Source organism: Camelus bactrianus, chromosome 4, assembly GCF_048773025.1.
Source record: "Camelus bactrianus isolate YW-2024 breed Bactrian camel chromosome 4, ASM4877302v1, whole genome shotgun sequence".
Classification (NCBI taxonomy): domain Eukaryota; kingdom Metazoa; phylum Chordata; class Mammalia; order Artiodactyla; family Camelidae; genus Camelus; species Camelus bactrianus.
The window spans coordinates 85,619,996-85,645,833 of NC_133542.1; the positions used below are offsets into that span (position 1 = coordinate 85,619,996).

The 25,838-nt window shown below is 46.3% G+C and overlaps 1 long non-coding RNA gene across 1 annotated transcript; it reads left to right on the top strand.

Moving 5' to 3' along the window:
* The first annotated feature begins 22,275 nt into the window (after positions 1-22,275).
* On the top strand, positions 22,276-24,443 carry LOC123611971 (uncharacterized). Its single transcript, XR_006719102.2, has 3 exons — positions 22,276-22,414; positions 22,902-22,993; positions 23,793-24,443. It is a non-coding gene; the product is annotated as an uncharacterized LOC123611971 (long non-coding RNA).
* The last annotated feature ends 1,395 nt before the right edge of the window (positions 24,444-25,838 follow it).

The following is a 25,838-nucleotide window of genomic DNA, read 5'->3' on the forward strand; positions in this document are numbered from 1 at the left end:
GATTGGCTAATGGAGATTAGATGACACCCGCTTCCACTTTTTTCTCATCCCTACTGTCCTTCCTGCCTCCTTATTGCGCTTCCTACACGCCATTTCCTCTCCTCAGTCTTCCTGGGTTCGTTAGGATATTTTGGTTGTTGCAATAGAAATTGCTTTTGGCCAATGAAGCAAAAGGAAAAAAAAAAGTAATTTCTAAGAAGGCTAGGGAATAATCCTTAGTAAGGAAGGATTAGCTGGAGAACTGGACCTCAGAAAGGGATGGGAACCAGCTTTTGGGGGGATTCAAGCGGCAGGACCCACGGGATAGTGACTGGGATGGATCCGCTCCCCCGATTCCCTGTTCTCTCATCATTCTACTCCAAGGAGAGGGCTGATTGGCTGAGGTTGGGTCATGCACCCTTCCCTTGACCAGAGGAGGCTGGTACACAGCTGATTGACACTCTCACCAAGTCTAATTCTCTGGGGTGGGGTGAAAACCAGTGTCTTTACCAACAGAGGGCTAGTGTGATGGGCAGGCACTAACATGGACCTCAGCAACTTGGTGATGAAGGTGGCGTCCTTGGTCCATGGCTGGGGGCAGAGGGGAACGAGTAGCCGGCCTCTCTTTCAGCACCACCTGACTGTCCCCTTGTGGAAGGAAGGCGCGAATATCCCCAAGCCAAGTCTGTGAGAGATTTTTCAATACAGGTAGACACTTTAACCAACCTTTTGTACCCAGCAAAATTAGTCAAATTCAGGATTGTACTGTTGCTTGCTTTCTCTCTGGGGGCGATGCTGAGGTCTGGGAGTTCACAGGTACACTGAAAGCATTGGTTTGAAGGGGTCTCTGTACATCCATCTTGGCCTGTCTTGGTCCCATACTGAGATAGAATTCAACCTGTCTGCTCTGGTCTGTGTGCTTCTGCAGACACACGAGCATGCCCCATCTGATCTTGCCTCTGACATCCCTTTGTCCTAGACGCAGTGCAGACCTTCTGCCTGTCTGTGTGTCTCCGCTCCTCCCTCATCCATGGAGAAGGGAAGGGGTGAAGATGGAAAACTGAAGGCAATTTGTGTGCAAAGAGAGTTCATCTGTGCAATGGATGGGTCAGGAAGGCAGCGGTGTTATGGGGAGGGGTTAAATGTATCACTGGGAGGAACGATGTCAGGGTCTTGCTGATGGGCTGGCATGTGGAGTTTTGGCCATGAACACTTCTCTTGAGGAGCTGGATGTAACCGCTACGAGGTTGGGCAGCTTCAGTATCCCAATCCCCAGAGATGCAACCTCTGCCTGGATTTACAATGCTCACACTTTTCAGGCTTCTCAGTGAAACCATCTCTACTGCCCAGACTCCTCCTCTCTTAGCCAGGCTCTGCCAGAGTCGTGGGGAACACTCAGCGGTGGAGTCAGGATGGACAGCTTGGCACGAGGACCAGCGAGCAGCCTTGCCCTCTTCCCATTGGTGTTTGAGGGGATGCTTTTAGTTGCCACGATGGGGGCCCCACTTGAGAAATGCCAGCGTGACCAGGGCTGAGGGCAAAGGGGGGTGGTGTACACAAGCCTCTTCCCACGCAGGGTACCAGCTGGAACCTGTGGATGGGAACAAATCAAGACAGTGTACAAGGGGGTGGGATAAATTGAGAGATTGAGATTTGCAAATATTAACTACCACATATAAAAATAGACAAAATATTTCTTCAGTATAGCACAAAGAGCTATACTCAATATCTTGTAGTAATCTTTAGTGAAAAAGAATCTGAAAACGAATACGTGTATGACCAAAACACTATGCTGTTCACAAAAATGAGTGATGGAATCACCTGTATAACCCAGCTAGTCCTAATTCTCCAAACACATTGTTCAATGCGGGGGTAGTAAAAAGTCTCCAGAAAGGAAAGAATCAATCATTTCTTTGATGCGCTTTCGAATTCTGTACTTGGTACTGTTTCGTCTGTAAGATGCAAAGAGTAGCTTTCCTGCTCATCTTGGAAAGTTTCTGAGAGGCTCAAAAGAGGAAAAAGGGGTGTATAAATATCTTCTGAACTCAATCGCAAGATGCAAGGATGAGGTGTTAGTGCCAATTAAAGGATGTATTTTATGTTGTGGCCTTTCCTTGCACTCAAAACCCTTCCAGGCATAAGAATGTCACCTAATGGTTATATGCCAGCTGCTACAAAGCCCCTCCCTCTCATTTCTGTACAGACCTTTCATTACCTTATGCAACTGCCACGAATCATTCTACTCACCCGGGTTCCCAAATACTAGCCTGAGAGCCCCTGCCCTTGAAGGCAAAGTTTTTGTGGTCCTTGGTAAAATGTTAAAAATAAAGGCCATAGAGTGGGTTTTTTCTTTTCCTACAAAGCTACATTTTTTGAAATTCTATTGAAAAAAACTGTCCTTAATTCTGGGGACTGCCCCTCCACTTTGGGGAGCAAAAATGCCATTTTAATGTCACTTGGTATTAAGGTGATTGTGCCAGAGAATGGTAGGGGTTTTTTTTTTTTTTTTCATAATGTGTTTGCCTGGGAAGTCTACAAGCTGGCTACCTGATATAGGTCCTGCAGGGGTTTTTTTTGTTTGTTTGTTTATTTTGTTTTTTGGAAATTTTGTTGGTCCATGAAATTCCAGTCTGGGAATCACTGCTAAATACTCTATTACCCGTCATGTGACACTGATAAAGAGAGAAATTCAGGCGGGGCAGCCTCTGACTTAGGACATAGCCTTCCCAGACTTCAGGCAAGCAAATGGGCGTATTGGGGTTCTTGCCAACAACAGGCAACTGCCCAACCAGGATTAGATCTCCAAGGGTGGCCTCTCCTGGAAAGCTCAGCGGGGGGGCCAGAGTCTGTTCCCTACATTCAGAGTTAGAGCTAACAGAAAATATTTTGAATGATCGCTGGGCGGAATTCAAGCTACATTATACTCACCAGGTATATTGCTCATTAACTGGGGCTTTATGAGAGGGCCCAAGGCTCTAATGGCCAATTATAGTGTTGTTTCTGAGGAAAGATGCATTCTGAGTTCCAAACTGACAAATTAAAATCAAACTCTTGAAATGGTTCATACACGGTAGGAGCTGGGGCTCATCCAAGAGACCCAAGAATAATTAGCATTTCTATCTTGTGTTCTTGTGTGTTAGCCCCACGGGCCTCATGAGCCCCTTTGAGGCAGAGAGAAAGATTCTGGATTCTAGAGCTAGAGGGCCTCTCTGTTGCCACCAGCCTCACGTGGTCTGAGTTGTGACGGGCTCAAAGTCTAAAATACACTGCGGATTTCAAAGATGTTAAAAAAAAAAAAGACAAAATATTTCATAAATTATTTTACAAATTTAGATTACATATTGACATAATATTTTAGATATATTGTGTTTTAAAATATACAGGCCTGCCTTGGAGATATTGCAGGCTTGGTTCCAGACCATTGCAATGAAGCAAATATTGCAATAAAGTGAGTCGCATGAATTTTTTGATTTCCCAGTGCATATAAAAATGCATATGTTTACACTCTACTAATAGTCTGTTAAGTGTGCAATGGCATTACGTGTAAGAGAAAATGTTCATACCTTAATGAAAAAATACTGTATTGCTAAAACATGCCCAACGAATTACAATAGTAACATCAAAGATCATGGATCACCGATCACCAAAGCAAATATAATAATAATGGAAAAGTTTGAAATAGTGTGAGCAGTACCAAAATGTGACACAGAGACACAAGGTGAGCAATTGCCACTGGAAAAATGGCACCAACAGACTCGCTCGATGCAGGGTTGCCACGAAATTTCAATTTGTAAAAAATGCAATATCCATGAAGTGCAATGAAATCAGGTGTTCTTGTAGCATGAAAATTAATTCCACCTGTCTTCTGAACTTTTTAAAAGGTGGCGAGAAAATTTTGAAATACATAAGTGGCTCGCATGTGTGGCTTACCTTTATGGCTTGCGTTGTTTCTTTTGGAAAGCAGTGTCTAGCCGGAGGACAGCAAATTACAGCTCACAGGTCAACTCCAGCTTGTCACCTGTTTTTGTAAATAAAGTTTTATTGGAACACAGCCACGGCCATTTGTTTACATGTTGTCCCTGGCTGCTTCATGGGATACAACAGCAGAGCTGAGGGGACTGTTTGGCCCATAAAGTCTAAAATATTAACTATTTGGCCCTTTATTGAAAAAGTTGGCCAAGGCTTGGTCTAGACTACCAAAATTCAAATCCTGGTTTTCCTGGTTGACCAGCTGTGTGACTTGGGCAAGTTTCTCTGTGTGTGCTTCTGCGTCTTCATGTGTAAGAAGAGGGTGATGATAAAGCAGCCCTTCTTCCAAGACGTTGGAAGTGAAGATGAAATGAAAATATCAACCAGAGAGCCAGTGTTCAACGCCTGCATCATCACCGCCATCATCATCATCATCATCATTATTCAGATGACATAACTAGAGATCAGAGAAGTTACGTGAAGTCCAGAGTCATGGTCGCACAGCCCAAATCCGCGTCTTCTAACTCGTATTGTGTTATTTCGTTGGAAAGCTCTTTTAAAACAAAACAAAACAAAAGCCCTTTAAAAAAAAGACTGTCAAATGCTGGGAGGGAAAAATTCAAGACTTGCACATACAACTCTCCCTTCCCAGTTGTGTCCTCAGAATCATTCTCAACACAGTTCTCCACGGAGTGGACACAACTGGACTTGGCATATGAGCTGAAACTTCTTTGCCACCCCTGATCCAAAGACATGGACTTCAAGGTTAGTTGGACAGAAAAACTCCAGTATAAATAACACTCAACATATCAAATAAAAACACATATTATACCTTTGAGGTCCTGAAGAATTCTGGAGATAAAAAACATTCTTGGGTATATAATGCAAATAACAATAGTTTGTATTTACATAGTCCTTTAACATTTATAAAACACCCACAGGTAAGAGAGCAGATATTGTTATTCTGTTTTCATAGGTGAGAAAATTGAAGGTCAGATGGTTGGTGGCTGCCCACCACTAGAAAGCTGGGAAGCGGCAGAACCTGGGCCCTGGCTTGCAGGTCCAAGTTTCTTGCATCTATGAACTTGGTTGCCCTTAGAACCAGAAGTTCTCAACCAAAGTGCTTTGGAGACTGGCCAGTGTGAATTTGCAAAGCAAGCTGGGTTATTTGTGCACAAGGAAGAGTCTGCAGTTCCAAAAAGATTTACTTGCTTCCATTTTTCTTGAAACATGTAGCCTTCTGACTTACCAGTTTGTCTTCCCAAACTTCGATGATGATAAGGTGTTCTGGTTAACTATGGCTGCAGAATAAACACCCTGAAACCTAGAGGCAGACAACCACAACAGCCACGATTTTGTGAATGAACTGGGCTCTGCTGGGCACTTCTTTTGCTCCATGTGGTCCGCCAGGGTGGTGGTCACCTGGGGGCTTGAGCAGGCGGGAGCATCCAGGATTGCTCACTTACATGGCTGACAGTTGGGCTGGCTGTTGGCTGGGAGCTCAACTGGGGTTGTGGAATGGAATGTTCCAGTCATTTCCAGATGGTCTCTCTGAGTGGTGTGGGCTTCTCACAGCATGATGGCTGAGTTCCAAGAGGGAGTGTCCCCAGTATGTGAAAGCAGAGGCTGTGGGACCTTGAGGTCCAGCTTCAGAAGTTACCAGCATCGCTCCTACCACACTCTGTTGGACACAGCAAATCACAGGGCAGTCTGATTCAAGAGGACAGGAAATTGACTTCACTCTTCCGTGGGAGGAATGATAATGAACTTGCCGCCATCTTCAATCTGTCTCTGTTATTGGAAAAACAATGGAGCAAACACAATGAGAAAAGGCACCTGACGTTCAGCCTTGGTCTGGGAGACAAAAAAGGAAGTGTGAGGCAATGGCAGTGGCGAGCAGGCATAACCAGGCAGCTCCACCTCCTCCAGAGGCCCTCCCAGTTTCCAAGGGAAGGGCGCATATGACTTTTCTTGTGAAGTCCCTGCTTTTCCAGTTGAGCTCAACATTTACAGCCACATTGCATGGGGCCAGTTGACCCTGGAGCTTCCAGTTTTCAACATCTGCCTTAACGTCTTCACGGGACAGCTTGTCTTTTATGCGAAACACCTGTCAGCAAGACAGTCGTGGGCCACTCATTTATCAGAGAATGTCATGGCTTGGTGACATGCTTGGTAAGAGAGGGAGGAGAGAAGAACGAGTTAATTACCGTGAGCCTGGGTAGTTGCCAGGGGAGGAAGGCATTTCTGCCATGTGTGCTCTAGCGTTTACTCAGGACTATACATCAAAGTCCCCTGGCGGCCAGGAGAAGCGGCAGTGGCAACGGTTGCGCCAGACAGTACGATCATTTTCACAGAATGAGCACCTGGGGAGGGTTGGTTTCCAATGATTTCAAGCGGCCTTTATCAGATTCCAGGCCAAAGAAGTTAAAGGAAGGGATGAGAAGGGACGACAAGTGGAACGGAGGATGAGAGAAGCCTCAGTCCCCGGAGAGATGAACTGCTGTCTGGTACTGGGTGGAAGAAACAGGCGGATGAGCGAGTGAGGGCAGCCCCAGCTCGGCCCTAGGTGATCCCGCCACTGGGGCAGAAAACAATCCTGCCTGCAGCCCAGTGATGAGACCCCCCTGGGAAAGCTTCCCAAACAGATTTTGGCTGTGGTGGGTGGTGGAGAGAGGTTTTTAATTTTTCTAAGGTTTTTATTCATTTATTTTTAATGGCGGGATTGGGGATTGAACCCAGGACCTCGTGCATGCTAAGCACAGACTCTACCACTGGGCTATCCCCTCCCCTCGAGAGTTTTTTGCAATCTGAATCCTGGCAGCACTGAGCACACCAAACAATTCCCGGTATTAAAGCCTTGGGACCCCTGCTAGCTTCTGATGGGAACCTGGGGGGAGGGGAGCCACCGCGGGGACAACGCACTTCTCCAAGGGCTTCTCTGAGAGGCCCCCAGGGAGGGGGAGGAGCCAGGGATCTCGCCCCGCCCACCACCTTCCCTTCCACAGAGCATCTATGTGTCCACCTGCCAGGGACAGTTCTGGGTTTGTTCATCCTGTCATTCAGTTCGTTCGACGAATGTTCATCAAGTGCCTAAACGATCGGGCGCTTTTCCCGGCTCCGGGGAACACGCACAGCCCTGAGATGTGCACAGGCCCCGCTTGCAGGACTTGGCCTCCCAGCCCAGGTGGATGGGGCTGTAGGCCAGGGGTCACCCAGGGCTGCCACCCCACCCCACCCCCGTGACCTCAGGGAGCTGGAGGGTCGCAAGTGTACAGCGGTCCTATTTCCCAAGTGTCAAAAACAGTCTCAACTAAAAACACTTTTATTTTGGCTCCACTTCTGGGCGAAAGAGGCAGTCTGGGAGATGTAGTCTGGGTGATCAGAGTGTGCTGCTTCTGCAATATTTTGATGGTTTATGAGGACGATAGATCAAGATGTTTGAAATTAGGACCCTGTAGCAAAGTCCTTACTATCTGGGGTAAAATCCATGTGAGATGAGCATTAGAAACATGGAAATATGAAGGAAAGAGAATTGTAATTCTGGGGACAGAGTCCTTATTTGTAGGATTCATGTAGCATATTCATTGCTGAATGGGAAGACAGTTTATTTTGCATACGAGCATTAGTAAATGTGATTAATAACTAGTAACATTTATTTAGCTAACATTTACTGAGCTCTTACCCTGTGCCAGGTAATATCTTAATAATTTTGCCGGTATTATCTCATTTTAATTCTTGCGGCAACCACTTGGGACGGACACTCTTATTACTGCCAGAGGTAAGACAGCCCACAAGGTCCCTGTTCACAACTGGCAGAGCCTGAAGTCAGACTCAGGAAACCTGTCTCTTAGAGGAGCTCTTGCTTCAGACTCTCTATTCTAGCTCACGGGAACAGGCTGTCTCCCCGGGCTGGAGAAGGTAAACGACAGCCCATGCCAGGCTGGCTGGGCTTGGAGTCAGAAAAGCCACTCTGAGCCCCCAGGTCCCTGCTTGTTAGCCGAGTGATGTGGGCCAAGTCACTTCCCTTCCTTGAGGCCCAGGTCCCTCTGCATTCATTCATTCAGTCTCTTTCTCCTACGCAGACAAGACGCCATTCACGGTGTGCTAGTCGAGGTGGCCCACTGGCGGGGGCCGTGGTTTGGGGAACCAAAGATGAGGGTAGCCAGGTCATGCACTTCAGGTCGGGCACGAAGCTGTGAGCAAAGGATCTCCATCCCATGGGATAGCAAAGTCTGCCGGGGACCAGAGGGGTGAGCTGGCCACCGCTAGGCTGCATCTCCAGGTGGGAAGTCAAAGGAACCGCAGGCAGCCTCCCCGGCCCGGTTGGCAGGGAGGTGTGATAGGGCATGACCGGCTGCTGTGGTGTACTGTGGCCACAGGGCAGTGAGAAGGTGGGCACTCCCAGCGGTGAGGTGAGACCATGGGCGTGGTAGGAAGAGCCTTGAATGCCGTGTCCAGGGCTGTGGCCTTGACCCAGCTGTCAGTGAGGAGCCCCCTGGCGGCGGGTCATAGTGGAGGCATGACACAATGGAACCAAATGTACGGTTAATGCTGGTGGCACTGTGTGTGAACATCGGAGGGTCTGGAGAGATGGGGAGGATGTGGGGAGAAAGGGAAAGGTGGGACTGTGGCTAAGCCAAGGTGCCTTCTGAGTTCTTTCCGACCTGTGCTCATCCAAACCTGCATCTATTAAAGTTCTGATAAAATGTAACTAGTGACTAGATTTCAAACACCAGACTAGAGCTTCCTTTTTGTTATATTTCCTTAAAAAAAAAAAAAGTGATTGCCTTTAAGCAAATGTACAAGGCGGCTTGAGAAGTGTTTCATCTGTTTAAAAGAGCAAACTAATTTTTGAATGCTTTACCAGTTTCTTGGGTGAAGGCAACATGTGATGTCCAGAAGGGCTTTCCCCATTTATTAAAGTGGGGCTGGTCTGCAGTGTCTCCAGCAACATTTTTACCGTGAATACGGGCCGCTAAGTTTGGAAACTACTGGACCGCATGGCTATACATTTTAATGTAGCTTGTAGAACACCATCATTTTCCTAAATCTTTGTCTGCATTCTCCTCACCCCGCCCGCATTAGCCCGTATCAGTGCAATTTAATCATAAGCTCCAGCCAATTCCATTTTAACACAATAAAAGCTAAAGGCACTTAATGGCCAGCAAGTAGGGTTCTGGTGAAATTTTCATCTGGGAAAAGACGAGGAGATAAAAGCTTTTGATCCGCTGGCCTGCAGGCTGACGTGGTGGTCCGGACCTGCTCTGTGTTTATGGGAATGGCCCGGCCGTCCTGGCCTTCCAGTGCAAAGCCGCAGTCGCAGCTGACAGCCTCTGGCTTTAGAGCCTGCAACTGAGGCACTAAAAATGCTACATCTATTCCCCGGTGCCCACCCCTGATTTGAGGCTTTTTTTCCTTCCTAACCCCACAGGGGAAGGGGGAAGCATCTCTTTCTGGTTAGATAAATGGTTCACCATCTATTGCACTTGATTTCCTTTTATGATCAATTCGTTTAAGGCTGTCAGCGCTGCTTCAAAGCCACGATGTATCTTTCACACCCCTCTACCCTATAATTTATAAGCACTATGGGTTTCAAAAAAAAAACAAAAAAAGACAGAAAGAAAGAAAGACAGAAAGAAAGAAAGCCTCTCCAGTACTTTTATTAGCTGCTGAAATGCATTAGGGTGCATACACTTTGAACTGCACAGAAGAAGATAACCATGCCTGTAATTGGAATAACTCACATCGGTCCCCTCTCGGCTCGCTTTTAATAACCTCTGCATTGTTTTATCCCCAGGATTTATTGATGACCTGCAATAGCCCTCTCCCAGGCCCCGGCCCACTGGGGTGTTTGTGGGGGAAAGGGCAATGCGTGTGGCCCACTCCCTGACCCGAGCCGCCCCATAAATCAGGGCCTGCATTCGTCTGTGATGGCGAGCCAGATGGCAGCTGTTGTTGCAGGAGCTCAACGGGAACCTAGGCCTGTGATCTTTCCTGTTGCTAACAGGCCCGATTTTTTATGGCTGTCAGCATCCTTGGAATGGCTGAGGGAGGCACGAAGGGAGGCCGGGAGGCGGGGGGCCCGATGGTTCTAGATTTCTGCTTTCTTCTCCCAAGGGGGCAAGCCACAAAGGTCTTTCTCTCTTCCTCACTGGCCAGGGGGCTTGGCCTCATGCTCTGTTTCTGAAGAAGTCTCCTAGCGTGTACAAGTGACACCGTAAATGGGACCCATTACCTTCTAGAGAGGAAAATGATGGTCAGTTTCCCTTTGCTGTTGGTACCTAGCCCCGTGGCATCACCCTACCTGAAAGACGACAGCTGGTCCTTGCTGATGGGGCAACAGCTAAAACTCAGTGGGTCCCTCAGGATACAGTCGTGTTTTCTCAGATGCCTTTGGGGCAGAAATAAAAGCAACTACTTAAAGCTACTGGGTGGGTCCAACATGTGAATTTGTTGCTTTTTCAGAGTGACTGGACAGAAAATTCAGGAAGGATGAGCAGGTAAGAGGTAAGGGTCAAGAATGAAAAGGAAGGCACTTGCCAGACAAAAGAAAGAAACTCCAGCCAGTTTGAGGTACCTGATTAGAGGGTATTAGCTGCAGAGATCCGGTCATTACGGTGGAGCTGGACCACATTGGACGTCCCGGCCTGAATACCAGCGTGGAGTAAACAGTTTATTAACAGTCCTTGTGTGGTCCGGCAGTCTGCCTCCAACAGACGCAACCTCCCAGCGAGAACAGAGCCGCCACAGGGCAGGGCTGTGTGGCCAACACCAAACAGAGCCTACAGAAGCCCAGAGGAGAGATGGTAATAGAATCCCAGATGCACCCAAGTGGTTTCCAGGGCAGGGGAGCGAATCTATTTATTTATTTACGTAGGGCTTGAAGCTAGTCTCAGACAAGAGGGACGCTAGGCTTACAGATAAAGCAGACATACCCAAGAAATCACATGCAGAAAGTTCCAGCGGATGGTCAAGTTTTTAGAAACATTTTGGGTCCACTGAGACTTGCCACAGCTCTGTTTGTGGCCGGGGGATTCAGCCAGTAGCAAAACATCCACTTCTCAAGCTCTGGGTCTGATGATACACATGTGAGTGGAAGACAGCCCCACTGCCAGTTAGCATCGTCTGTGGGCCAGTGATCTGACAGCCACAGCTCTCAGAACCTCCAGAGGTCTGGGCCATCCCAAAAAGAAAATGATCAATAAATATTCAGCCTCAAGGACAGCTCACAAGTACGGGGCATGTACTCAATGGAAGGGCTGGAAAAAAGTGATTCAGAGGTTTCCCAGAAAGGGCGGGTGCTCTGCCTTCCCCCAGACCAGTCACCAGGGAAGGTCACAGGCTAGACCTTCCAGACTGATACAGCCGGCAGGTAGGCAGGTGCATGGCTTGTTCAAGGCATTCTTTCCTCAGAGTCAGGGCTTTTGACCCGAGACACCTGTGCGATTGGCCATTGACTCGTCATGTAAAAATGATGGTGAGAACCTGCCTTCATCCCTCCCTTCTTCTGGGCCCACCTGACAGAGGCGGTAGAGGAGGAAACGGAGGCAGAATGGCTTTTCTCCACCTTGCTCCAGCTGCTCTGACCAGGGCTCCATCTGGATCCTTCCCGCCCCTGGCTCTGAGGCATTCCGGAAGGCCTTTCAGGAAGGTCATAGACCCACATGCTTATGTTGGGCTTTATGGGGTGTGGGGTGGGGAGAAACCCACCAGCTCCTTCCCGGCATGAGGGAAGGTCCCACCCCACAGACACCGACACAGGGATCATAGAGAGAGTCCCCAGAACCTGAACAGATAAAAGACCCACTGTGGTGGGCGGAACGATGACCCCAGAGAGGTCCATGCTCTTGTCCCCGGAACCTGTGAATATGTTACCTTCCGTGACAAAAGGGGCTTTGCATGTGTGATGAAGGACCCTGAGATGGGGAGATTATCCTAGTGGGCCCATCGTAATCGCAAAGGTCCATATGAGGGAAAGAGGGAGGCAAGGAAGTCACAGGAGATGTGACGATGGAAGCTGAGGTTGGAGTGATGCCGTTGCTGGCAGGATGTGGCCAGGAGCCAGGGAATGCGACAGCCTCTAGAAGACGGAAAAACAAGGGAACAGATTCTCCCTGAGGGATTCAAGCAGGAACACAGCCCCGCTGACACCTGATTTCACCCTAAGGAGACCCATTTTGGACTTTTTTTTTTAAATTGAAGTATAGTCAGTTACAATGTGTCCATTTCTGGTGCACAGCATGATGTTTCAGTCATACACATACATATGCATATTCATTTTCATCATAAGTTACTATAAGACATTGAATGTAGTTCCCTGTGCTGTACAGAAGAAACTTGCTTTTTATCTATTTTTATGTATAGTAGTTAGTATTTGCAAATCTCAAACTCCCAATTTATCCCTTACCACCCCCTTTCTCCCCCCGGTAACCATAGATTGTTTACTATGTCTGTGAGTCTGTTTCTGTTTTGTAGATGAGTTCATTAGTGTCTTCTTTTTTCTTTTTTTAGATTCCACATATGAGTGATATCATGTGGTATGAAAACCATTCAATACTGATGCCTGCTGAACCCTTCACACAGCACTCAGAACACGGACCCGTGGCTGGTGCTCGGCAAATGTGAACTAGTTATTTGAATAATTGATATTTGGCAGAAATAAATGTGCAGTTTAATTAATTATTTATTAACTAAGCTCATAATCTGACCCAAAGCTGATGAAGGTGGCAGTGATAAAAAAAAAAAATAGCAAGCCTGTATTAATCACCTGCCCCTCATCAGACACTCTTTGAAGCATTTTATGTAATGGAAGCTCGGAGAGTCTGAGTAATTCGTCTGGGTCACCTCGAGAGTCAGCAGCAAAACTTGGATTGGAACCCAAGCAGTCTGAGCTCAGAGCCTGACTAATCACTTTACCACGGGGCCTGTCAAAGGAGACCCCCCTCAGTACTTACGTCCGGTCCTATCTAACCACAGGAAAGCAGGCAGATTTATTCTACTCCAGATTTCCTTATGTTCCACATGGTCAGTCCGGTGCTCTGAGCATTTTCCTTAGGATTGAAATGACCCTGACTAATACCTTGGAGATGCTGGCCAGTAAAAATCTTGGCCTCCCTAGGGGGTATGAGAAGAGATGTGCAGGAGGGCGAATGATTGTTCAGCCAAGTGAGCTGGAGGTAATTCTTCCAGGCATCTCTCCAGCATCGCGGTCGGGGAAATCCCCACGACTGCTAATTATAGTTTAGGAATGATTCACCTTGGCATTGTCCTCTGGACACAAGGTGAGAACCAGGGTGCTCACTTCTAGTGGGCAGTCATTCCCATGCTTACAAGCAAGGGTGACTAAGCTGCTTTCCAGGACTCTGGAAAATGTGAGTGGCTGGGCTTGGATCAAGCCACCTTAAGGAAGAGGGGGACAACTTTGAGAGGTGAGACGGTCATTGAAAAAATCCAGGAAAAGTAGGAATCAGGGAAAATAGGCAACACCTCAAGTCCTAGAAATAGGAGAACAAAGTGCTTATAACACCAGGAAGGAATAAATCCTGGAAGAGATTAAGAATCAAGTCCCCCAAACTGAGAAGTGAACAGAATGATTAAAATTCCAGCTCTTGATAAGAACTGAACGAACTGGGCCAGGTGGGTTGAAAGGCCTTTACGGCCCTTCCTGCCTCAGACCCTGAGTCCATCAAGGCTTCGTGTCAAAGAAGCGACCAGGATTTCCTTTGCTCAAAATAGCAGCTTGGGAGAAAGGGGGCGGGAAGGGATAAATTGGGGAGTTTGAGATTTGCAAATGTTAACCACTATATAGAAAAATAGATAAAAACCAAATTTCTTCTGTACAGCACAGGGAACTATATTCAATATCTTGTAATAACCTGAAATGAAAAAGAATATGAGAATGAATATATGTATGTATATGCATGACGGGGACACTGTGCTGTACACCAGAAATTGACACATTGTAACTGACTGTACTTCAATTAAAAAAAAATGGCAGCTGCTCTATCTGACCTGGAGTTAAAGTATTTCTGAGTAATTTCCAAAGCGAGTGAATCCTGCCTCCCCTTGCAGTCTTGATTGCTTAAGAAATTCCCTCCTGTCTCTGGACCTTTCTTTCTCTTCCCCTTGCCTCTCAATTCCTCTTCCTCTTTTTCTTCCCCCTCTTCCTCCGCATTCCGTGCTTAGATCTTTAGCTACTGGGATAATTTAATTCCAATAGGATACAAAGCAAATGGCCTGGCTTAGAAGCTATAACTGGCAGACACCGGACAGTTAGCGGCTCATTGAGAATGACAGCAAAGACAAGGATCTTCTGTTGAAGGAGGTGAAATTGAAATTTTTTTTTTCTTTTTGCTGTGAACTTTGAGTTTAAAGCCAACAGTTTTCTTGTCACAAAATAAGAAAAGAAAGGAGGAGAAAAGAAAAGGAAAAAGAAAGGAAAAGAGAGTTCTTATGTATTGCAGTGTCATTAGGCTGTCCTTGGGGGTTAAGAAAAACCGTGTGATTCAGCTTAAAGCTCCTGCTTTGATTTCCTAGTAGGGAGGCTGCAAATTTTCATCGCACAATCACAGCATTTTGGTCGTGGCTTGTGAAGCTGGTGGGGCTGTTGCTCGGCATATTATTTCCATTGGATTATTTTGTGTTGAGGCCTGGGTTTTATTAATATTTAAAAAATCTTATCTCGGCTCTCACATGTTTTAAATACCGGGAAGCGTTTGAGGGAGACGCCAAGGTTATGTCGACTACACGAACTGCATTAAAACGAGCTGCCCTTCCTCCCTGTCAGTCAGGTTGCCAAGTTGGAGTCAGCGACGCTGGTCTCAGAAGCAACCAGACAGAGCAACTCAGGGCAAGCGGGGGCCTGCGGGAAAGAGAGAGAGAGATAAAAAACCTAATTAAAACAATTAAACAATGGAGACCTGGGAGGACCCAAACTAACAGAAACCCAGGACAGAGAAAAATAAATGAAGGCTGGAACAAGTAGGGCAAAGTTGATTTCACACCCTCCTAATCCCTTCTTGCACACCCCGAATATCCTATTCAGTACATCATTCATTCATTCATTCATTCATGCTAACCCCCGCCTATTATCACTGTCAGGAGAGATTAAGAGAGAATGGAACATCAAAACTAAAAGCAGCAGCAGGAATTAAATGAATATGGGGAGACACGGAGGAGGCAAACTAAGGCATGAAGCCGGCAGAGGAGTTAGACAAAGGAACACTGTTTTTTCCAGTTCAACAACAATCAAATCTCTATTTCGTGCCTTTTGGATCTGGTTGTTGGCCTAAGTGTTTCTGATGCTTGCTTAAAAAAAAAAAAAAGAAAGAAAGAAAGAAAAGGGGGGTAAAAATCAGCTGCCTTGTTTATTTTCATATTCCTCACTTCACTGGAAAAAAAATGGAAGGATTAGGGAGGGAGAAAAGCGGTGAAACTGGGAAAGGAAGAGCAGGAGCGAGGGGTGGGAATCACACGGGAAATGCAGCATAGGACAAACCAGGGAAAGGGAAGAGGAGGCGAGGAAGCCACTGAGAAAGGGCTGTGCCAAGCAGAGCATCGCGGAGAGGAAGGAGCCGTGTCTGCCGCTCCCAGCGTCCTGAGCAACTTCCATCAGAAGTTTCCAAAATCTCCGAAATGCTCTTTTAGCTGCTGTCTCCCCCGTTAGTCTATCAATTTCTCCCTAGGGCAGTTTCTAACCCACAGTAGATGTTCCATCGATGCTTGTTGGCCTCAAGTCTAAGAGCTCTGAATGGAAGAACAAGAATAAGAAATAGCATCTGTTGTGTGAAACAGAAGGGATGAAAAATAACCGTAAGAGACAAATAGTAAGGAACAAAAAGAAAGGCGTCTTTCAGGAGTTGGTTTGGATCTTTCCTTCCCTGGAAACCCCTTCCTGACCTTCTAGAGCAGAGTGACCTCCCTGTGGGAGTCCCCTGCCCATGCACGCCCATCACTGCCACCTACAGTGACCGAGACCTTGACGGCTCGGTTGTCTCTCTCCCCTACTGGACGGTCAGCTTTGCGCACACGGCCAGTGTGTCCGCCGGTCACTGTGGAGCCCACAGAATCTAGCACAGCGGCTGGCTTATCACAGTTGCTCAATATATATTATTTTGTTTGTTTGATAAGGGGGGGTAATTAGGTTTATTTATTCCTATTTTGAGGAGGTACTGGGGATTGAACCCAGGACCCTGTGTATGCTAAGCATGAGCTCTACCCCTTGAGCTACACCCTCGCCCATGTATTATTTTGAATGAGACAAAAGTTGGAGCCTCAAGAAGAAACTGGGGAAATTAACAAAGAAATGATGGAGGGCATGGGAAGGTGTTTAGGCACCTTTAAATGAAGGAATTTAATTTGAAAATTTAATAAAATAGAGGCTCTTTACCGAAAAGCAGGGAAACAGCTGTGATAGTAGACATGTGAGGTGTAATCTGGAATTTTCATTTCTTCCTTTTTTTTTTTTAAGAATTCTTTTTTTTTTTTAAATTGAAGTATAGTCAGTTACAATGTGTCCATTTCTGGTGTGCAGCATAACGCCCCAGTCACGCATACATATACATGTGTTTGTTTTCATGGAAGTTTTGTTTCTTTATCTAGGAAATGGAGTGAATAATTACTACCTCTAAGGCATTTTGGTGAGGATTAAATGAGACTGTAAAGTTCCTTAATCTGTACAGTTATTTAAGACTGTTAGGTTGAAAATGATAGAAGTCCAGTTTGAACTTCTTTATGAAAAAATAAGTTCATTTCATAAATCAGAGAGGTTGCATTACCGGTTTGTGTAACCAAGCCAGGAGGAGGAGGTGGGGTGTGAGTGCTGGAGGACCCCTGACTCCCTTCCTGTTGGATTCCTCCTCTTGGGCTCCAGCTGCCTCCGCAAACCTGCCACCGTGACCGCCCTCCGCTCCTGATACACGTGTTGACAGTTTCACAGGTAGAGAGGACAACGGGGCTCCTCTCTCCTGGCCTCGGTTCAGCAGATCCCCAGAAGGTCTTGAATGAGTTCCATTCAAACTGTGTCCTCACCGATGCTCCTCACCGTGCTCAGTGGCCCGACTTCCCGGGAGTGCTCTCCTTGGGGCACATGCTCACCTTTCAAACAGAGGGATCGAGGAAGTCATTGCGGACCAGACAGTCATCCCACATTGTGTCTGTGGGATTCAAAAAAACGGAGGCTTTTACTGGTGGCAGCAGTAATAAACCCCGTGAGGGAAGTGCAGGAGAAGAAATGACCAACTGGAGCTTAAATTTTTTCATTCTCTACTTAGATTCGTAACCAGGCACCGGCTTTGTGCCTTGATCCTGGCTCTGTATCTAACAGCTTAAAGAACCAGAAACCACACGCGGCATGTGGTAACATTCAGTCTGCAAACTGGCTGATCTGCAGGCCAGACACAAGGTGATCAGCACCTCAGAGCCGCCTCTCTTTTCCCTCCTTCTCTTGTTTGAATAAATAAACGTCAGATTCCACAGAAAGAGGCACCATGGCTTCTACGTTTTATTAAGCACCTTGCCTTACCCACAGGGCACCGTGTTGATGTTAACTGAGTGCTTTGTAATAATCGTATAGAGCAAGCAAGTGGACAAGTGCCGTCATCTGGTGTCAACTGTGTCACGAAATGAACTGCTTTTTGGATGTTTTCTGGGAAAGTCACCCATTCAAAAGAACTGAAAATTTTGCCTCGGAAACTTCTCTCCTAAGCCAGTGAAACATGTTTCTTGAAGGCCTAAGATGTACAGATTGTGAGTTTGGCACATTTCCCGAAGAAATAGATTCAGCCTCTGAGAAGGTTCTGATGAAATGACTTCTTGATTGCTTCTAAAGTGAGCTATTTTAATATTTCTCAGTGAAAGATGAATTTATCCCCTTGTATTTCAACTCTGAGCTCCTTTTTGCTAATCCTACGTGTAAGATCTAGTCTGAAAAGGCAGCATAGAAATCCAAAGAACACATTTACAAAGGAGTTTGTCAGCAAGGGGACATTAACACAGTCCCCTTGAATAGCTGAGTTCCGGGGGGCCAGCCAGCAAAGGAATGAACCAATTCATGTGCAATCAGTCCTGACATGTTTCTTGAACAAGGTGAGCTTGGAGTCATATTTTAAAGGCAGTCAGAACCATGCACTGAAGTCAAGAGTGGAGACAGGAAACTGGAAAAAGGAATGATCTAGTCACAAATGTGAATTTTAAAGCAAGACAGATTGATCGCTTTCTCTGTCCTTAGGAAAATATACGACCTCTGGGATGAATGAGAGGAAGGGAGGTGGCGTGTGAGAGATCAGATGGGGGAAACTGATGGGAAGTCGTGCCAGTGAGCCCCCTCCTGTCTCTGGGCTGTTTCCAGGAACAGGACTGCTGTGAAAGGTCGGCACCAAGAGGCGAGTGTGGGAAGCCAGAGCCAGCGTGTGAACACTTGGAGAATGCAGATACACACTGCAGAAACCGGGGAGCTCTTAGAGCAGGAGAGATTGTCACTGGGGTGGTCGGGGAGGGAGATCAGGGTGACTCTGCGAGGCAACAAAATACAGGGAGACACATCGAACGCCCAGACCAAGCATCAGTCTGCATTTACAGAGGTGATTGGAACGAGAAAGAAGCCCAAGGAAGAGGCACGGACTGGTCAGGAGAGCCGCGTTATGCTGCAGTAACAAACAATCCCCACGTTCCTCTGGTAGAAACAACAAAGCTCTGCCTCCTGCTGGACGTTATGTATATTGCATGTCAGCATCATAGTCACTTGGGGACCGAGGCTGATGGGAGCTCCACCTGGACACTTGCTGCCACCAAGGGCCCTTGGAGAACCTCTTGCACTGTTTCTTCTGCTCAGCAATGACCCATATCTCTTCCACTCACATTTCTTTGATCAGAACAAGTCACATGATCACGCCTAACTTCAAAGTTTCAGACCATCTCCTTTTAGTTTCGTTTCCTAACAAAATGAACTTTAAATTCTCAAGCGTAACACTATATATTTTCCAATTTCAAGTTAATCTTCATCTGAGTTTATTCTAATATCTGTGAATAAAGAAGCCGTAACAAATGAGGAAGTTCTGGGTTGTGTTCTGGGCTGAATCGCCATTGATGCTGAATGAAGGGTCTTGTTATAACAGAATATTCTTGGCGGGGCAGAGGTGCTGGAGGGAGAGGCTGATGTGGTTAAGTAAAGACTTGCCAAGGGAAATTGCCTGAATAGAAGCACCTTTGCTTTGCATTATGCAGGAGCAGGTTCAAAGCCAATGGCACAGCAGAGCTCCAGGGAGAGCCTGCCTGCCCCAGGGGGCTGCTTACAAGTGCACCTCCGGGCAAGTGGGGCCATGGAGTGTTTGCTAGCATATGTGTCTCTGTTAGGCTCTCTGGTGTGGCAGGAAGGCACTTGGGACAGTGACGATCTGTCCTCTGTCTCCACCAACATCAGTGAAATAACATGTCTGTAGGGATTGAAATTTAATATTAAACATGGTGATTTGAAATAGTAATACATAATGGTTACTCGAAGGAGACAGGCTAAATCTGAAGCCACTCAGACCTGTATGAAAGACATTCCTCTATCTGTCAAAAATGTACTAAAATTTTAAAAAAGACACTAATGAACTCATCTACAAAACAGAAACAGACTCACATAGTATACAATCTTATGGTTACCATGGGGAAAGAGGGTGGAAAGGGATAAATTGAGAATTGGAAATTTGCAGATATTAGCTACTGTATAAAAAAACAGAAGACCTAAACAAGCAACTCTCCAATGAAGACATACAAATGGCCAATAGGCACATGAAAAAATGCTCAATATCACTAATTATCAGAGAAATGCAAATCAGAACTACAATGAGGTATCCCCTCACACCAGTCAGAATGGCCATCATTCAAAAGTCCACAAATGACAAATGCTGGAGAGGCTGTGGAGAAAGGGGAACCCTCCTACACTGCTGGTGGGAATGCAGGTTGGTGCAGCCACTGTGGAAAACAGTGTGGAGATTCCTCAAAAGACTAAAAATACACTTACCATATGATCCAGCAATCCCACTCCTGGGCATATATCCAGAAGGAACCTTAATTCAAAAAAGACACCTGCACCCCAATGTTCACAGCAGCACTATTTACAATAGCCAAGACATGGAAACAGCCTAAACGTCCATCAACAGATGACTGGATAAAAAAGCTGTGGTATATTTATACAATGGAATACTATTCAGCCATAAAACTGACAGCATAAGGCCATTTGCAGCAACATGGATGTCCCTGGAGAATGTCATTCTAAGTGAAGTAAGCCAGAAAGAGAAAGAAAAATACCATATGAAATCACTTATAGGTAGAATCTAAAAAAAAAAAAAAAAAAAAAGAAGAAGACGACAAATGAACTTATATATAAAACAGAAACAGACTCACAGACATAGAATACAGACTTGTGGTTGCCAGGGGGGCCGGGGGTGGGAAGGGATAAACTGAGAGTTTGAGATTTGCAGATACTGACAGATATATATAAAATAGATAAATAGGTTTATACTGCATAGCACAGGGAAATATATTCAGTATCTTGTAGTAGCTCATGGAGAAAAAGAATATGAAAATGAATGTATGTATGTGCATGTATGACTGAAGCACTGTGCTGTACACCAGAAATTGACACAACATTGTAAACTGACTATACTTCAATAAAAGAAGAAAAACAAAAACCCAAAAAAACAAACAAACAAAAACAATGTTCTGAGTACTTCCTAGGGACCACGTGCGGTCAAAGGCACTCGAAATGTAGCGATGAACAAGACAGACGTGGTGGATGTTGTGGGGTGCCACCAGGTCCCCCTTCAGGAAGGAAGATGCTGGAAGGGCTGCTGGCAGATGGCCCTTGGCTGTCAGGTCCTCTGGGGACTGCCCCTCACAGGCAGAGCACGGCTTCCCTCAAGAGCAGGTCCCCTTGAGAGACCAGCCCACAGCCAGTGACTCATCAGTGAAGGACGATATTCAGGCAGAGAGGACGAGCACCAGGGTTCTGAGATAGACGCAGGCTTCTGGAAGGTGAGGGAGAGCGAAGAGTGTGCTATGGCTGGGGCGGCAAGAACAAGAGGAGAAAAGTGCAGTAAGTGACTAACACAGTGCACTGCGTGAACAACCGTTCACTGCACTCCTACTGGGGGAGCAGGCTGCGGAACTCTGACTGTGGCAGCTGAGACTTGTAAGAGGGGGAGGAGAAGGGAATGAGGGGCTGGGAAGTGTATCAGCACTGGAGTTTAATCAGCAGCATCCCGCCCAGGTTTAAGTGTATCCAAACCACGATTCCATAATTCAAGCTGCATTTTTAAATCAGTGGCCAGACATACGCATCTTATTAAGAATTAGGTGAAGCTGCTGCTGAGAGGATGTACCCCTTGACTCGGCCTGGCTCTCCCCATGTGCTCACTTGTCACCTCTTGACGTGGGGGTGCACAAGCAGTCGATGGTGGGCGTACGCCTCCCACGCTGCTCCCCCCCACTCCCCCCCAAACATGTCCTAAGTTGTTTAGCCCAGCTGGAGAAGGCTGTGTTCCTTGGGATGGTTTGTTCCCTATCTCTAAATAAAATGCTCTATTTTTCATAGCACACAGGGATTGTGTTCAGCTGCCAGCACAGAGATCCAGCAAAATCTGTTTAAACAAGATAAAGATTTGTTTATCTCTCACATAAGAGAAACCAGACCCAGGGAGCAGAAAGAGAGCAGGAACTTGGATCCCAAATGATTACAGAGCCACCATGGAAACCCTGGACTCTCGACATCTGGCTAGAAAGAAGACAGGGAGAGGAAGAGGAGAATGCCCCACGTGGTTTTTGACCTTTTAAGGAGCTTTTCCATAAGTCCTACCAACGACTTGGGCTCAGATTTCATTGGCCCTAACTTAGTTCCCTCTTGTCTCCACCTCTGTCCTGGTACAGATATATCACTATTTGTAGTTAAACTAGTAATCAAAATTTCTATTTTATGACTATGTGAATATTGTTTTTCCAGCTACAAGAAATGAATTATTTTTTTTCTTATAAAGAACGTCTCTTACAAAGTTTTTGTTCTTTCCTAGAGTTTTAATTAGCCTTTTTTTTTTTTAATAGCTTCAGTTTCTCCCCACCCCATCCTGCCCCAGAGTCTCCATCTTTTCAGTTATGTTCTCATTTTCCTGCATCACAAAGTCCTTTCTGTTCTTTGCTCTGTTCTTTGCTCTCAACCCCTGCTGGTGGATGTCAGAGTCTGCTGCTCAGCTGTCATCCTTGGACTTGCCAGGCCACTCTTGTGGGTTGGAGGCACTGCTTCCAGGGTTCCGTACCTTCTTCTTTCTTTGTTTATTCCACATCTTGCTAGAACTTTCCGGACGGCCAACTCCTAGATTAGCAACCAAAGAGGTACTGGATCAGGCACCAGACATACAGAGATGAATGACATATAATTCCTGTCCTGAAGAATTTCACAGCCTAGTGATGGAGACAGACATGTAGAAAGGTGAGTAATAATACTTAAGTGCTATTACACACACTCTGGGAGCTTAAGTGTGAGCTTAAGGGCTTGAGCAGGAGAAGTGAAATCTATTTGTGGTATCAAGGAAAGGCTTCATGTAAAGGTGACACCAGGGTTTGAAAGAAGGCTAAGTGTTTGCTTAGTGGAGAAGTGAAGGGAATTCCAGGCAGAGGAAACCTCACGGGCAAATGCATGGAGGCTTGACGGATAAGGTCAGTTAGAGGAACGGCAAATTCAACAACACTGGAGTATAAAACACAAAGGGGACAGTCAATTAGGCTAATGAAGGAGGTGATGACCACAGGATACAGGGCGTGGCGTCCTTTCCAAGTTCCAAACAAGCCAGTTATAAATGTCTTATTTGCAAGTTGCGGGTGGCCTGAGCACATCTATAAATGAAGGCAGGGCATGAAAAGACCCAAACCTTTCTGTACAAGAAATAGTGTCTTCAGTTCATCTGTTGGTTTTTCAGTTCCAAGTCAGACAGAGCAGGAGGATTCTGTGCATCCCTTTCTAACAGATGGCTTGAAGTTCCTCAAGAGATAAAGAGTTTTATTGGGAAGTGTAAGTAAGAATAATTGGTTCGATTAATCTAGTATGCAAAATCTTTGGCATTCCTATGGCACGATGGAATGTTAGGATAGGCCAAAACAATTGAAGATCTCCCTTGCACTTAAAATCTTCCCTGCCTCAAAATGCTGAAATGTTTCTTTCTTAGATGCATACTTTGCTTTCCCTTCGAGAGACAAAGCAACCCTAAGCCACAGTGGGTAAAGACCCTCCCCTTTGCCACCTTTCCAGATTATTGCATTTATTCTGTATTTGCAACGTTGCTAAGTGTTTCAGCGGGGACGAGGGCAGACATCACCTCACCTCATAGGCTCCTGCTGGCTCCACATCACAAGTCTCCTGGGTGCTTTCACAATGTTACTGGTCGAAAAACATTTAAAATATCTTTCCTCCATAAATGCATGTGTATACAGCTCCCCCATTTCCCTGCAATGCCTGCATTACAGGTAGGAAGGAGCCAATTGGACAACTGTTTTATGGAGACGGTCAGACCTTGAGAAAAATATACCTTCACCCTCCTTCACAGGGGCACTATACTAGATTCCATAGTGACTCTATTTTTAAGTTATGTTTTGCCTTCCTAGATCAAGGTATTTCAGTAGTTTTTGTCATAATAGCTCCTTAGGAAGTAAAAATCAGAAACGAGAATAGTTGAACTGGTTAGAGGAATTCTGAAAAACGGTAACGGGGCAGGTAACATTTCATATATTGAAATCGACTTTCTAAACCTAAAACCTAATTTGCAAGTCATGTTATGACATTTGAAAATGACTCATTTGTTTAATTTTTCCAGCTAATATCGAATGTGCATCTGGTTCGATGCTGGACAAAGAGAAGAAGATGACGAAGGAGGCTGGACCCTCGAGGAACCTGGGGGTCCGTCCACTGGCCGGCAGAGGAGGACGCCTTCCGGCCACTGGGCTCAGCGCTGGGAGCGCAGAGAGCTTCCCGCCCGGGCACCACGCCCCCGCGCTCGGGTCCTCAGATTTAATTTCCACCCTTAGCACGACATCCTCTGTCCGATTCAACAAATTCTTCTATCATAAAACATCTTATTTTTCTTAAAAGGCTTTTTCTTCCTCGACTGCAGATGAATTTCTTTGGGTTCATCCTACAGTGCTCTTGGCGTAAAAATTACCCAGCATTGCCACTGAGGATTCTCCTTGATCCTGGAAGGGAGTGTCAACTGCCAGAGCCCCTGTCCCAAAATTCTAACCCAGTTCAGTGTCATTCTGGAATTATTTCTAGGCACGTGTGTGTACATATATATATATGTGTGCATAGTGTGTGTGTATGTATACTCATATGTGTGTACAATATATGTTATATACACACATGCATATATATGTGTGTGCGTATATATATTTATATATACATCTCTGTGTCTCTTTTTTTCTTCATACTAGAAAAAAATGCAACATTAATAAAGAAACTAAAACACTGACTGGTTTCTGACCCTAGATCTCACAACTCAGCGACCGTATGGAACTTTGTTGGGAGGGAGTCACCCTTTGGAAGTGAGCAGTATTAAGCAGTTCTAGTGATAAGACCGCTTGGAGTTAACTTGACCTAAATCCCCAGGCTGCCGACAGAAAACATCTGTAAAGGGGAGAAGCCGACCCTGGCAGCCGAATCCCAACAGGGCTTCTCAGTTTTATGAACACAGTTGTTGGCAAATCCCCGTTCTACCCCATGCCTTAGTCTGACACCTGCATCCTGGGGGCGGGGTGCTGCGGGGTGTCCCCTAGGGCAGTGGTACTGACCCCTTCCCGCATGTTCCTGTTGGGCTGCAGCCTGCAGAGAGTCTGCCCTACCTGGGATGGGTGAGGCTGGGCACTGGGCTCTTGAAAGGCTATTCCAGTGCCCAGCCAGCGTGGGAAGCCGCTGCAGTGGGGTCATTGCCCAGAGGTGCTTGGTGTTTGAGGGCAGAAACTCCCATGGTGGCCTGTCCTCAGTCTGTCTCTGTCCCCGGAGTGGAAGGTCAGGGAGAGAAGGAGCTGGTGGCCCTGTGCCTGTGGCTGCGTGGACAATGCCACAAGCACCCCCGATGGCTGCCCTAAGTGGGTAAGATAAACCCCCGGGAATGAAAAGAGGGCAGCCTGCCTTCTTTGGGTTCTTGTGCCAAAGTAGGAGGTCTCAAAACCACATGGTAGCGGCAAGATTGTTTGTGGACAGAAAAAAAAAAAAAAAAAAAAAACCCCAAAGGACCAGAGGACTCTGTTTTCGCAGATTCACTTATAAGGAAAATACCAGAAGCAAAAGGCACACATGGGAATATTGTTATTGGAAAGAGCGTTTTGCTAAAGAATTTTGTAAATGGAAACTGCTTCAAGTTCAAGCCGTCTTTTAAAACACAACCACATGGGTGGCAGGAAGTGGGGGAACAGCTGTGTTCAAATATTTTGCTGAAGAGATGTGGACACCCGACCGCACTCAGCTGTCTCTCCCGAGGGCCGGGCTGGCTCCGGGTGGGTCCTGCCCGCATTCAGACTGGTCCTTAGCCCCTTCTGAGGCCTCTCTGACCTGATGAGGATACAACACGGTAGCTGGTAAAGCGCTATCGCTTTAGAGATACAGACATTTCCCCCCGGGATAATTCAAGAGCAATTCATTTTGGTGCTGGCGGGAGAGGTGGGCACAAATGATGTATGAGTTAGTGAGAAAGTCAAGGGACCAAATTTCCCGGGAAACTACACCAGAGCGGCTGTGGTGTTTGCTTCAGGGATCGCTCACCAACTTTTTTTTTCCTCCCTTCCGTTGACCCAGAAAGGACTGGGTTAATTTGGGGTGTTCCTGGGTGGTTGTTTGGGGATGGAGGTTGAGGGGACTGGGGGGAAAT